Below are 13,284 nucleotides of genomic sequence, written 5' to 3'. Positions count from 1 at the left end.
AAAAGTTTTTGGAGGAAAGGAGGTTATTTTGGAAGAGATTATAGAGGCTTGTGGTTTCCTTTGGTTCAAATATAGGTCTAAATTTAGATCTTTAGCTTGGGTGAATTGGTGTAATTTTGATTTCATGTAATTTTCTCTTTTTTGGGCTGCTCTCCGGCTTGTGGTGGTGGCCTTTGGGTGCTGTTTTCTTGTTTGGTGTTGGTGTTTATAAAAGTTAAATCTTTCGAAAAAAAATCATATTTACTTGTAAATATGCTTTAAACTGAATATCAACTGCAATATGCATTTATTCAATTCAGAATATTTAAAATGGCATGTAAAACTAAACATCAAATTGTAGACTTAGGGTGTTTTTAGTTATGCTTATTTTTATCAACTTATAATTTATAATTTTTTTTAAAAGTAATAAGGTGTTTGGGATTGCTTAAAATATGAGAAGAAATATTTTATAAGTTACACTTTTTTAACTTATTAACTTAATGAAAATTTATAATAACATAAAAAGAGAAATCTGTAATTTGTCTCCCTGGTTTATATCGTCGCTAGACGGGTTAACCACTGAAAAAAATTTTGCGAACTTTGGGCCACTGTGAAATTTGGGCGGGTCAGTCTGTGCCATTGCCGTCAGTTGACTGACAAAAAAACATTGAAATGACCATTTTACCCCTGAGCCTATAATTAATTCTAAAACTAAATATCCAAATATCGGTAGATGGTGGGGTTCGAACCCCCGACCCCTGGTTAAACAACATACAACACCAACCATTTGAACTGAACTAACATTTGAAAAATGTATACAATATGTAATATATATATTCAACATTTGAACTGAACCAAGAATTGAACTAAAAGGTTTTTTGTAAATTTTCACCATTCTTTTAAACCTTTTATTTAAAACCAATTTTTTGTAAAAAACTTTAACAAATTCGTTTTTTAGTAAACTTTTCGTCTGAAAATGACGAAACGACTCGTTTTTTAGTAAACTTTTCGTCCGAAAACAACGAACAATGTCGTTTTTTAGTAAACTTTTTGTTCGAAAACGACGAAACGACTCGTTTTTTAGTAAACTTTTCGTCCGAAAACAACGAAACGGGCCGTTTTTTTAGTAAACTTTTCGTCCGAAAACGACCAAACGACTCGTTTTTTAGTAAATTTTTCGCCCGAAAACGACGAAACGGACTGTTTTTTAGTAAACTTTTCGTCCGAAAACGACGAAACGGGCCGTTTTTTAGTAAACTTTTCGTCCGAAAACGACGAAACGACTCGTTTTTTAGTAATTTTTTCGCCCGAAAACGACGAAACGGACTGTTTTTTAGTAAACTTTTCGTCCGAAAACGACGAAACGACTCGTTTCTTAGTAAACTTTTCGTCCGAAAACGACGAAACGGACCGTTTTTTAGTTAACTTTTCGTCCGAAAACGACGAAACGACTCGTTTTTTAGTAAACTTTTCGTCCGAAAACGACGAAACGACTCGTTTTTTAGTAAACTTTTCGTCCGAAAACGACGAAACGGGCCGTTTTTTAGTAAATTTTTCTTCCGAAAACAACGAAAAGTGTCGTTTTTTAGTAAACTTTTCGTCCGAAAACAACGACACGCCTCGTTTTTTTAGTAAACTTTTCGTCCGAAAATGACGAAACGAGCCGTTTTTTAGTAAACGTTTCGTCCGAAAACAACGAACAATGTCGTTTTTTAGTAAACTTTTTGTTCGAAAACGACGAAACGACTCGTTTTTTAGTAAACTTTTCGTCCGAAAACGACGAAACGGGCCGTTTTTTAGTAAACTTTTCGTCCGAAAACGACGAAACGACTCGTTTTTTAGTAAATTTTTCGCCCGAAAACGACGAAACGGACTGTTTTTTAGTAAACTTTTCGTCCGAAAACGACGAAACGGGCCGTTTTTTAGTAAACTTTTCGTCCGAAAACGACGAAACGACTCGTTTTTTAGTAAATTTTTCGCCCGAAAACGACGAAACGGACTGTTTTTTAGTAAACTTTTCGTCCGAAAACGACGAAACGACTCGTTTCTTAGTAAACTTTTCGTCCGAAAACGACGAAACGGACCGTTTTTTAGTTAACTTTTCGTCCGAAAACGACGAAACGGACCGTTTTTTAGTTAACTTTTCGTCCGAAAACGACGAAACGACTCGTTTTTTAGTAAACTTTTCGTCCGAAAACGACGAAACGGGCCGTTTTTTAGTAAATTTTTCTTCCGAAAACAACGAAAAGTGTCGTTTTTTAGTAAACTTTTCGTCCGAAAACAACGACACGCCTCGTTTTTTTAGTAAACTTTTCGTCCGAAAATGACGAAACGAGCCGTTTTTTAGTAAACGTTTCGTCCGAAAACAACGAACAATGTCGTTTTTTAGTAAACTTTTTGTTCGAAAACGACGAAACGACTCGTTTTTTAGTAAACTTTTCGTCCGAAAACGACGAAACGGGCCGTTTTTTAGTAAACTTTTCGTCCGAAAACGACGAAACGACTCGTTTTTTAGTAAATTTTTCGCCCGAAAACGACGAAACGGACTGTTTTTTAGTAAACTTTTCGTCCGAAAACGACGAAACGGGCCGTTTTTTAGTAAACTTTTCGTCCGAAAACGACGAAACGACTCGTTTTTTAGTAAATTTTTCGCCCGAAAACGACGAAACGGACTGTTTTTTAGTAAACTTTTCGTCCGAAAACGACGAAACGACTCGTTTCTTAGTAAACTTTTCGTCCGAAAACGACGAAACGGACCGTTTTTTAGTTAACTTTTCGTCCGAAAACGACGAAACGACTCGTTTTTTAGTAAACTTTTCGTCCGAAAACGACGAAACGGGCCGTTTTTTAGTAAATTTTTCTTCCGAAAACAACGAAAAGTGTCGTTTTTTAGTAAACTTTTCGTCCGAAAACAACGACACGCCTCGTTTTTTTAGTAAACTTTTCGTCCGAAAACAACGACACGCCTCGTTTTTTTAGTAAACTTTTCGTCCGAAAATGACGAAACGAGCCGTTTTTTAGTAAACGTTTCGTCCGAAAACAACGACTCACCTCGTTTTTTAGTAAACTTTTCGTCCGAAAACGACGAAACGAGCCGTTTTTTAGTAAACTTTTCGTCAAACTGGTTTTTTCAAGCTTTTAAAAAAAATAACAAACAGAGTGGCACAGATGTGACTCGCCAAATTTCTATTTGTAAAAAGTCTAAAACACCCTCCATCTCAACGGTCATTAACGAAAATAAATAACGGATGGGCACAGACTGACCCGCCCAAATTTCACAGTGGGCCAAAGTTCACAAAATCTTTTTCAGTGGTTAACCCCATCCTGCGACTATACAAACCAGGGAGGCCAATTGCAGATTTCTCACATAAAAATAAGGAATCGTTATAGCTGTCCGCTGGCTTCCCACTAGTAGCTATAAAATAAAAACTGGATTCATTGGCGTCAACTATGCTGACTTGAAGCTTCTTACTCTCATAGCGAAGAAGATAAAATCAAATCAATATATCTATTCATCCAGTATGAAGATTTGGATCTCGTTTCTGTTTATTCTTCTTCTATGCTGCATCTCTATGTGTTCATCTTCTCCAGTTTACATGTCAGGTTTCTGCAATACAATAATAATATGTTGTTATACTAATTTAGCCTAATTCTATTTCTAGTATGTGCAGATGGTATCTACACCTCAATCGGACGGAACCTTCTTCAGGCTAAGAAACGTACGTTTGTACTTATTATTTCTCTTCATTATTTCTTTCCATTATTGCTTTAATTATTACATTTATAAGAGATAGCTTGTTAAAAAAAACAACCCATCAATTTTCACTGTTTGGGGGTTTAACAGTTCGGTGTCGGTCAGTGTTTATAGAACTCGCTGGGCGCTAGTCAGGCGGTGCGGTGGTGTACCAACTAGTGATTAATAGGGGATTAATTGGATTGGAATTTTATAGGGGTTTCAAAATTAAATGTAATGTGCGTGTGCGCGTATATAGTTTTCCACAATGTTTTCAAAGTTTTATCGGTTTAGTTTTTTGAAGTTATTAATCGTATTGGATTAGTAAGTATAAGGTTTTAAACACTTTGAAGATTCTGAACATTTTTGACCAATTTTATCCGATTAGGTGATATCAAATTAGTATAGTAGCATACCAATCAGACTATGCGTTGTGGGCGATAAGTTGGTGGTTTTTTGGGCGGCAAGGGACTACAACCCGCTCCCCAGGCGATATTTGGGCGATAAGTGTGTGTGTGGGGGGGTGGGGGTGGGGGTGATTGATATAGATTTGTCGCCCGGATGTGTTATGAAAATAATAATAAAAAATTTAAAAGGGGACGACAAAGGGCTGCAATACAACTTCGCCCCTCTGCTGACGTGGCGCCATGTGTCGACAACAGACAACCCCCCCCCCCCAATTTTGTAGCTCTCTACTACACATAGCCTTAGTGATTAATCTGTGAGTAATCATGGTTTTTACAACACTGGTGTGGTTGAAAAGTTGAAACAACCGAATCTTATATGTAGTTATAATCATCAACATTTTTATTGTTTTAAATTTTTTTATACAGTATAGTTTACAGAAATAAAAAATTTGTTAAAACCGTCAAACCACCAAACTAGCTGACCCACTCAGCCCACCCGGTTTGGTTTGTTGTTTCTCGAAAGTCGGAACCATAGTTAGTGGTTCGCCCCAAAATCTTCATGAAAGCCAGCTAAACCGAACCGTAAACTAAGGATTCACGTCATAGATATTGTGGTTTTTAGTGATATTTATTAATTTCAACGTGCAGCTAGTCCTGTAAACTTTGAGATTATGAACTACACAATCTTCACAAACCGTTGCAAAGGACCACAATACCCTGCTAAATCTTGTTGTGACGCTTTCAAAGAATTTGCTTGCCCTTACAGTGACGAATTAAACGATTTGTCAAATGACTGTTCAGAAAGAATGTTCAGCTACATCAACCTCTACGGGAATTACACAGTCGGGCTCTTTGGTACCATATGTCGCGATGACAAAATCGGTCTGGTTTGCCCTGCTTCACCACCAGGAGCAGAAACAAACAAGCCTGCAGATGATTCTAATAACACCTCCAATATCTACAGTTCGTCGTCATTGACGTACACTTTGGGGTTCATAATCTTCTTGTTCATGTGGATTTAATGTGTATTAGATAGTTACCTGATGCAATTCTTTGAGATTCTTGTATAAGTCCTGCTTGTTAGTATAAAGAAGAACGATATGTTTACAGAGTAAAATGGCTCATTTTGAACATATTAGTGCAGGTTTCTTGTGTCATCGTTTCTCCACGGGCATTCGATAAGTTTCAACTGTTTAATGTTTCTACTCATACCGTGTTTGTGCAGAACTTAAGTTGCGAATCTTTTAAGATTACTATGTTATAAACATACCCAACCTATAAATTCAATTGCATATGTATATGTTGTAACCAGTCCCAAACTTAGGTTTATTGTATGTATTGTTAAGGCTCATCCAAAGTTACTCTGGGTTTATAAAGCCTTGTTTTACCGGGAGTAACTTTGGATTGCCTAGCATGTGAAAGACTTTCTTCAACCATAAGATGTTTGTGAGGAGTTCCCCATTCTTCAACGAACATGGGGCGATGTATTGATGGACTTCACTTGGGGTTGTCGTCCCCGAATGGTCACACATAGGCCTCACAAACTGAAACGGTGGGTCAAAACGGGTTATGAGAAATAATGTTCGGGTCAAAATGGATATTTTCATAAAACACGTCGCTTTGGCCCAAAGGTGTGGTTGAAATGATTAATTTTTTGTTTTTATATAAAGTACCAAATAGATTCACCCACTATATTTATTATAGTGGCTACCAACAATAGGGGAAGTGGTTGCGGCAACGGTGGTGGAATGATGGCAACGATGGTGTCGGCAACACCGAATAGGCGGTGGATACAATCACGTGTCATGGGCGGCATTAACCCATTTGGATCCTTTTTTAAGCTAATAAGTTTTATAATAATTACCCATTTGAGCTGCCGACTAATCTGATCAGACCCAGATTGATCTGTTGACAAATTTAAGATGACCCAAATGAAACATTACACATTTTATTTTTACCAAAATCAACCCATAACCGTGTATAGCATATATGCATAATGGTAAAATGAGTGGTAGTTAATTTGTTAAAGCAAATGTTTTTGTAGTGGCAAATAGGGGTGTTCATCGGATCGGATAACGGATTATTCGGGTTATTCGATTCGGGTTATTCGGATTTGAAAATATTTGGACCCTATCCGAAATCCGATCCGATCCGAATTAGGAATATTACTATCCGATCCGAATTTATCCGAATTTAATTCGGATCGGATTCGGATAATATCCGAATAATCCGAAATTATCCGAATAATCCGAAATAAACCTAAAATATTTTCCTATTTTTTTGTTCCTAACAATTAATAGTTTAGAATCATAATAAACATACAAACCGGAAAATACAAATTACTCTTAACACAAATTTAAAGTTTAAACTTCAAATAATAGTCTAATAAATATACCAAATCGGAAAATACCACTAAAAACATGTTTTTATTCGGATTAAACGGATATCCGAATAATCCGAACAATCCGAATTTTTTAAAATTCCATATCCGAATCTGATCCGAATCCGAATTAGTTATTCGGATATTCGGATTGATCCGATCCGAATATCCGAATAAGAATTCGGATCGGTTTATTTGGGTTTCGGTTTCGATTCGGATTTCGGTTTTTTTCGGATTTCGGATTTCTTGAACACCCCTAGTGGCAAAGTGGGGTTACCCATCAATGTTTTGGTCGTTAGTATAAAAGCAAGAGTCGTCGCTAACTTACAAATTTAAATAATGCAAAGGTCCTCATCCCTATTTTATGTACTCAAACAATCAAACAATCCATTTTTATTGCTATGAAGATTTTTATCTCGTTTCTCCTTCTTCTATGGTGCATATCCACCTGTTTGTCTTCCCCGGTTTTCACCTCAGGTTTGCATCGGCACAACTTGTTGACCCGTTTATATTCTATTTTAATGTAAAAACCGAACTATGTAAAAAACTTTTGATATTTGACTTTGTGTGGGTGCAGATGGTATCTGAACCTCAGTTGGAGTACGGAGCCTTCTTCAGGAAAAGAAAAGTATGCTCTTCTTTCTCTTTATTTTCTCTCGTTTATTGCTAAATACGTAAAATTCTTAAAATCTTTATGTACATGCATCATGGTAACGATTTAAAAAAAAAGATGGATAAAATTAAGGGAAACTTTATAAAATAGTAACCAACTTTTATGATTGTATCAGTTTAGTTACCCAAACTTTTTTTTTGTCTTTATTAGGCTACTCACAAAGTTTTTTTTGTCTCATTTAGATCACTCACGTTTCATCTATCTACCGATTCAAGGTTTTTTTTTTCTTTACCATTTTGATAGGTTATTATGATGACATGGAATATTTTCATTTTAAGAAATTGTTAATGATGACGTGGATTGATAATAGGGGAATTTAAATTAGTGACATGGATTTTTTTAATAAATAAATTCATAAAATTCAGAAAAAAAACATTTTTTTAATTATTATAATTTCAAAAAAATTAGTTTACTTTCTCGAAAAGCATAAGTATTCAATTTTTTTTTATTAAAAACATCAATTTCAGTTTTAAAATTTCATACAAATATTAATTTTTTTCATCTTTTCTCGAAAAACATCAGTATTCAATTATTCTTTATCAGCATAAAAAAAACTTTGATAATTATGTGAAAGTTGAGGGATCTAAATAAGACAAAAAAGTTAGTGAGTAACGTAACTGATACACAAAAAGTTTGTGAGTAACCTAATTAAAATAAAAAAAAGTTAGAGTAACCAAATTGGTACAATAGAAAAAGTTTGTTACTATTATGTAAAGTTTTCACATAAAAGTATGTATAAGTTAAGAGTTAATCTGGAAAATATATTATTTACTATTTAATGTAATTTGAGTTATTATTTAATTAAAAACAAATGTTATTAGATTTCAAATATTTAGAATAATTAGTATCTAAATATATTTTTAAAGTATATCGTATTAAAAAGATAACAGTGGGAAAGAAATGGTGAGACACGATATGAAGGCAACATTTATATGAGAGATCATTTTTTGTTAGATAGTATAGATATAGATATAGATACAAATACAGATATTCTTAGTATAGATATAGATTGGAAGAAAGCGAAAGTCGTATCCCTAATTTTGGACGGTTAAAATTGAAGGGATCTCTAGCTTAGGGCTCGTGATCATGATTTTTGAGCTCAAATTCTCTGTGATTGTTGGTTTGAAACTTGGAACTGGTTGTTTAATCGTTATTAGTCTATACATTTTTTTTTTCACTTTTCTGACCATGTAGATATGTAAATTTTAGTACAAAAGGATGATTTTGAAGTAAATATAAAATATTGGTTCAAACCGCCAAACCATGGGTTGGGCGGAACTCTATAGGGGTGAGTTGTGGTTCGAGACCCCTTGTTTATGGCCTCAAAACTTTTAAATATAACTCATATATTTCTAGTAATATGTTTGGACTCGAAACCAGCCGAACCGAAACGTGAATAGGAGATTCATTTCCTAGATGTTGTGGTTTTAGTGATATTGATTAATTTTCAACATGCAGCTTGCCCTGTAGACTTTGAGCACATGAACTACACAATCATCACTAGCCGTTGCAAAGCACCGCAATACCCTCAGGAGCCTTGCTGTGACGCTTTCAAAGAGTTTGCTTGCCCTTACTCAAACGATTTGAACATGTTCAAAAGATATGTTCGGCTACATCAACTCCTACGGGAATTACACAGCCGGGCTCTTTGGTAGCATGTGTCAAGATGACAAAGTGGGTCTGATCTGCCAGGCTTTAGCACCCGGAGCAGAAGGGAACAATACCGAGACTGATTCTAGTTCGAATAACAGCCCCGACATCTACAGTTCCTCAATGTTGAGGTTAACTGTGGAGTTCATAATCTTCTTGTTCACGTGGATTTAACGGGTTATAATCGTTTCTGAATAGTTTGTTCGATGTGATGTTCTGTCGTAAACCACGTGCATTAGATAGTTACTTGATGAAGCTCTTTGTTGCTTAATAGTATACACAATACATGATATTTTTACAACAAATGTGTGTAAAATGGTTCATTTAGAATATATCGTTACAACTTTCTTGTCTCGTTGTTTGTTAGACTTGTCATCTGTAACGAGGCTTGATATTAGTGTGGTCATAAATAAATGCAGTAATACAAATAGTGTCAGTGTTTGTTTATAAACAACTGAAAACCTATTGAATAGTTTAAATTAAAACAAGTCTGCCTGGCTGGTTTGAAACGTGTACGGTTCAGTTCACATTGCGGTTTAACAATTTTACGGTTCGGTTTACAGTTTGAAACTCGAATTAACATTTATTATTATTATTATTGTTATTATTATTATTATTATTATTTCGTCAAACTGTCAAATCCAACCGGTCTGGTAGACCTTATCCAACTCGGCCAATTTCGTTTTGATATTTTTCGAAACCATAATTAGCTGCTCATGCTGGACTTAATTCCCCTCCTCGAGTCAATGAGGCGGGCTGGGCCGACCCATCAAGCCTATGATGAGTTGGTGTCTTGTTTATCAAGTTGAGCACGTAAGTTGGTTTACATGGAATAAATTACTTGGTGAATAAGTCGAGCCAATGATTTGGACAACAAGGAATTTATTTATTAATTATTGTTTAAATATGTTTTTGCTAGTTAGTATTTTAATATAATAAGAAGTTTGTATTCTAGTCTAATTAGGTTTTCATGTTTAAACTAGTATATATACCATTCGAGCTAATGAGAATTACAAAGATCGAGCTTATGATCTAAATATTTGATTTTTGTGTTCATCAATCCTGGTCATCAAACTTCAGCTCAGCCCAAAGTTTTCATTAAAACCGGCTGAACTAGACCATGAACGCCACAAAAATATGCCCTTATCTTTTTAATGATTTAGATTTTAGATAATGTTTGAATGGCTGTAAATGAATATCAGACTTGATATACCCAAGCCAAAATTCTCTTAGCAAGACAAAAAATAGTGACACAGCCATGGCTTCTTCACTTGTACCAGCTCCTATTACTTTGCTGCAAATGTGCACCAATTTGAAAGAAATCAGACAACTACACACCCAACTGGTGGTGTCGGGATTGATCGATAGACGGGTTAATGCCGGGAGGCTGATCGCAGCATACGTGACATGTGGTGAAACCTATGATGCTTTGTCTGTGTTCCATACAATACCTTATCCTGATGTGTTTATTTACAACAATATTATTAGAGGCTTAACATTAGCTAAATGCCCACATGGTTCACTGTTACATTACAATGAACTCTTGCAGGCTAACTTAACACCAGATAACCACACTTACACTTATGTTTTAAAAGCATGTTCTCACTTAAAAGCTGTTTCTGAAGGGAAACAACTTCATGCACAAATCATTAAGGCCGGAAAGAAACCCGATAAATATATTCACGGCTCGATGATAAACATGTATGTGAATTTAGGCGAGATGGGCCCCGCTGAATGCATTATTTCAGAGTTTTCGGAAGAGAATGTGCTTGCAATAAATTCTATGATTACCGGTTACATGAACCAGGGCAAGGTTGATTGTGCTTGTCGACTGTTTGATAACATGTCAAAACGAGATTCTGCGTCTTGGAGCGCGATGATAACAGGGTACACTAGAAACGGTATGCATACAGAGGCTTTAGCCATGTTTCAAGAAATGATAGGTTTTAAAGTTTCGATAAACGAGTCGAGTCTAGTGAGTGTGCTTTCTGCGTGCGGGCATTTAGGCGCGTTGGATCATGGTAGATGGATACATGTTTACATTAATAAGAATATGGATAACATTAGTGTTAATCTTGGTACATCTATTATTGACATGTATGCGAGATGCGGGTGCATTGAGTTTGCTTATGAAGTTTTCGAAAGTATGCTCGAGAAAGACGTCGTGACATGGGGAGTTATCATACACGGGTTTGCAACACACGGGCCCGTGGATAAATGCTTTCAACTTTTTGATGAAATGGTGGCTCAAGGAACCGGCCCAAACGAGGTTATATTTACAGCCATACTCACTGCGTGCACTCATGCGGGATTAGTAGACTCGGGTTGGTTTTATTTCAATCAAATGTCAAGTTTATATAACATTAGACCATCGGTTCAACACTACGGGTGCATGGTTGATCTTCTTGGTCGGGCAGGAAGGTTAGCCGAGGCCGAGGAGTTAATCTCAACAATGACTATAGAGCCGAACACAGTTATATGGGGTGCGCTACTTGCGAGTTGTAGAATCCATAAAGAGTTTAGGTTAGGTGAATATGCTTTTAAGCAACTACTTAAGTTGGAGCCTGACTCAGGTGACAGGTATAAGCTAGCTGGTCATTTGTTGACCGACAGAGGTGAACGGGAACGTGTGCATAAACTGAGAAAAGATGTTCGGGACCGAAATTTAGAGGTAACACAAGGGTTGAGTCTGGTTGAGGTTGATGGGGAGATTCATGAATTTAATGCAAGTGACATTGATCATAGAAGGTACCAAGAAATATATAGTGTGTTTCATGGATGAAATGTGTGTCCTGTAGAGGTGCTGAGGTGACAAGATAGATTGGTAGATCGATCGGATTTAGGTTGAAACGGGCCGAGTTGCGCTGGATCGACTCGCAGATACATGTGTCCATTTGAAAGACAGTTACAAATGATTCATTCATTACTTATTATTGTGAAACAATATTATCACATATTATTACATAACAGACATTATTATGGGATAATTTCATTTATCCCTCTCAAAACTTGGTATAATACCTACCATATTTAGCTAACAAAAATTATTTATATCAAATACACCCATTTTTAAATTAATGACACTTATACCCTTCTCTTAAAACTAGCATCAGGATATGAGAGTTTGTAGTCATATTTAAAACTGTATTGAATGAATGGGTACATATGAATTTGAAATGTTTTGAATTGGTATATTTGATATTAACTTTTTTTAGTTAGTTAAATATGATATTATGCAAGTTTTTAGAGGTAAATATAACAACACAACAATGACCTTTGTAGGGGTATGGTACTAAACCCGGCTTACGACCTTAATTTATTATGTTTGGCTTATTTTATTATATGGACTAATACAATATTATTGGGCTGAGGGGGTTTTGTGGAGGTAAACCTAACTAGGCTAGGCCCATTAGGGTACCATGATGGTGGCCATGAGGCTCCCTATATAAGGAGGTCTCCACCTCCTTATTAAGGGTTGTTGTTCTCAATAAGAGTCACCACCATAACCATTTTTGTGTCTGTAAACAAGAGATCCTCGAGATTTCTTAGCAGTCACTTCCACACCCCCAAAAACCATTGCAGATCTGAATGGAGGAGAGCGAGATTTGGTTGCATCATCCCGTAGAAGACGATCCGAACTATGCCTGGTACGTTTCGCGCTTCTTCATTGGCGCCATCCGTGGGACGGTAACGAACCACACCTCAATCTTCCCCGTTTCATGTCCAGATCTGTGTTTCTAGAGTGACGGAGGTTAGATCTGGGTCTAATTCCTTCAGATCTGATTCCGTTTGAGCAACAGTTACGTTCGATATTCTTGTTTCTCTCTAGATCTGCGTTCATACGCAATGGGTGCCGGATCCAGATCTGATTTTTCAGTGTTCAATGCTGGAATAAGTTCTAGATCTATAGTGACAAAGCAAAAATTGGGTGTAAAAAAGGAATACACAGGAGAATGACAGGCTGTGTACAGCCTCAAAATGACATGCTCCGCCGCCCTACAATCCACGCGGAAACCACTATGCGGGTCGAAAGACGAATCCATGCCGTTGGTTTTGCGCAGAAGACTTCGCCTCCATGCATGCGCGCCCGCAAGTCACCACTCCGTCGCCATGCATGCGCGCTCAACTCTCCGCCATGCATGCACGCTCAACCCTTCGCCATGCATGCGCGCTCAACCCTTCGCCATGCATGCGCGCTCAACTCCTGGCCATGCATGCGCGCTCAACCCTTCGCCATGCATGCGCGCTCAACTCTCGCCATGCATGCGCGCTCAACTCTCCGCCATGCATGCGCGCTCAACTCTCCGCATTCGCCATGCATGCGCGCTCAACTCCCGCCATGCATGCGCGCTCAACTCTCCGCCATGCATGCGCGCCCAACCCTTCGCCATGCATGCGCGCTCAACTCCCGCCATGCATGCGCGCCCAACTCTCCGCCATGCATGCGCGCTCAACCCTTCGC

At 37.1% G+C, this 13,284-nt stretch overlaps 1 long non-coding RNA gene and 2 pseudogenes across 2 annotated transcripts; all 3 read left to right on the top strand.

Moving 5' to 3' along the window:
• Positions 1–3,645: 3,645 nt before the first annotated feature.
• Positions 3,646–5,273, top strand: LOC143590146 (uncharacterized). The gene is made up of 2 exons (XR_013145416.1): positions 3,646–3,698; positions 4,768–5,273. It is a non-coding gene; the product is annotated as an uncharacterized LOC143590146 (long non-coding RNA).
• Positions 5,274–6,900: 1,627 nt separating this feature from the next.
• On the top strand, positions 6,901–9,079 carry LOC143590145 (GPI-anchored protein LLG1 pseudogene; annotated as a pseudogene). Its single transcript, XR_013145415.1, has 3 exons — positions 6,901–6,976; positions 7,077–7,127; positions 8,631–9,079. The product of XR_013145415.1 is annotated as a GPI-anchored protein LLG1 pseudogene (transcript).
• A 1,001-nt stretch (positions 9,080–10,080) lies between these two features.
• Positions 10,081–11,670, top strand: LOC143590142 (pentatricopeptide repeat-containing protein At5g66520 pseudogene; annotated as a pseudogene).
• Positions 11,671–13,284: the final 1,614 nt, after the last annotated feature.

This window comes from Bidens hawaiensis, unplaced genomic scaffold (assembly GCF_021521415.1).
Source record: "Bidens hawaiensis isolate Kalapana, Puna unplaced genomic scaffold, B.hawaiensis_p1.1 tig00038183_1, whole genome shotgun sequence".
Lineage (NCBI taxonomy): Eukaryota > Viridiplantae > Streptophyta > Magnoliopsida > Asterales > Asteraceae > Bidens > Bidens hawaiensis.
This window is presented reverse-complemented; position numbering and strand designations above follow the sequence as displayed.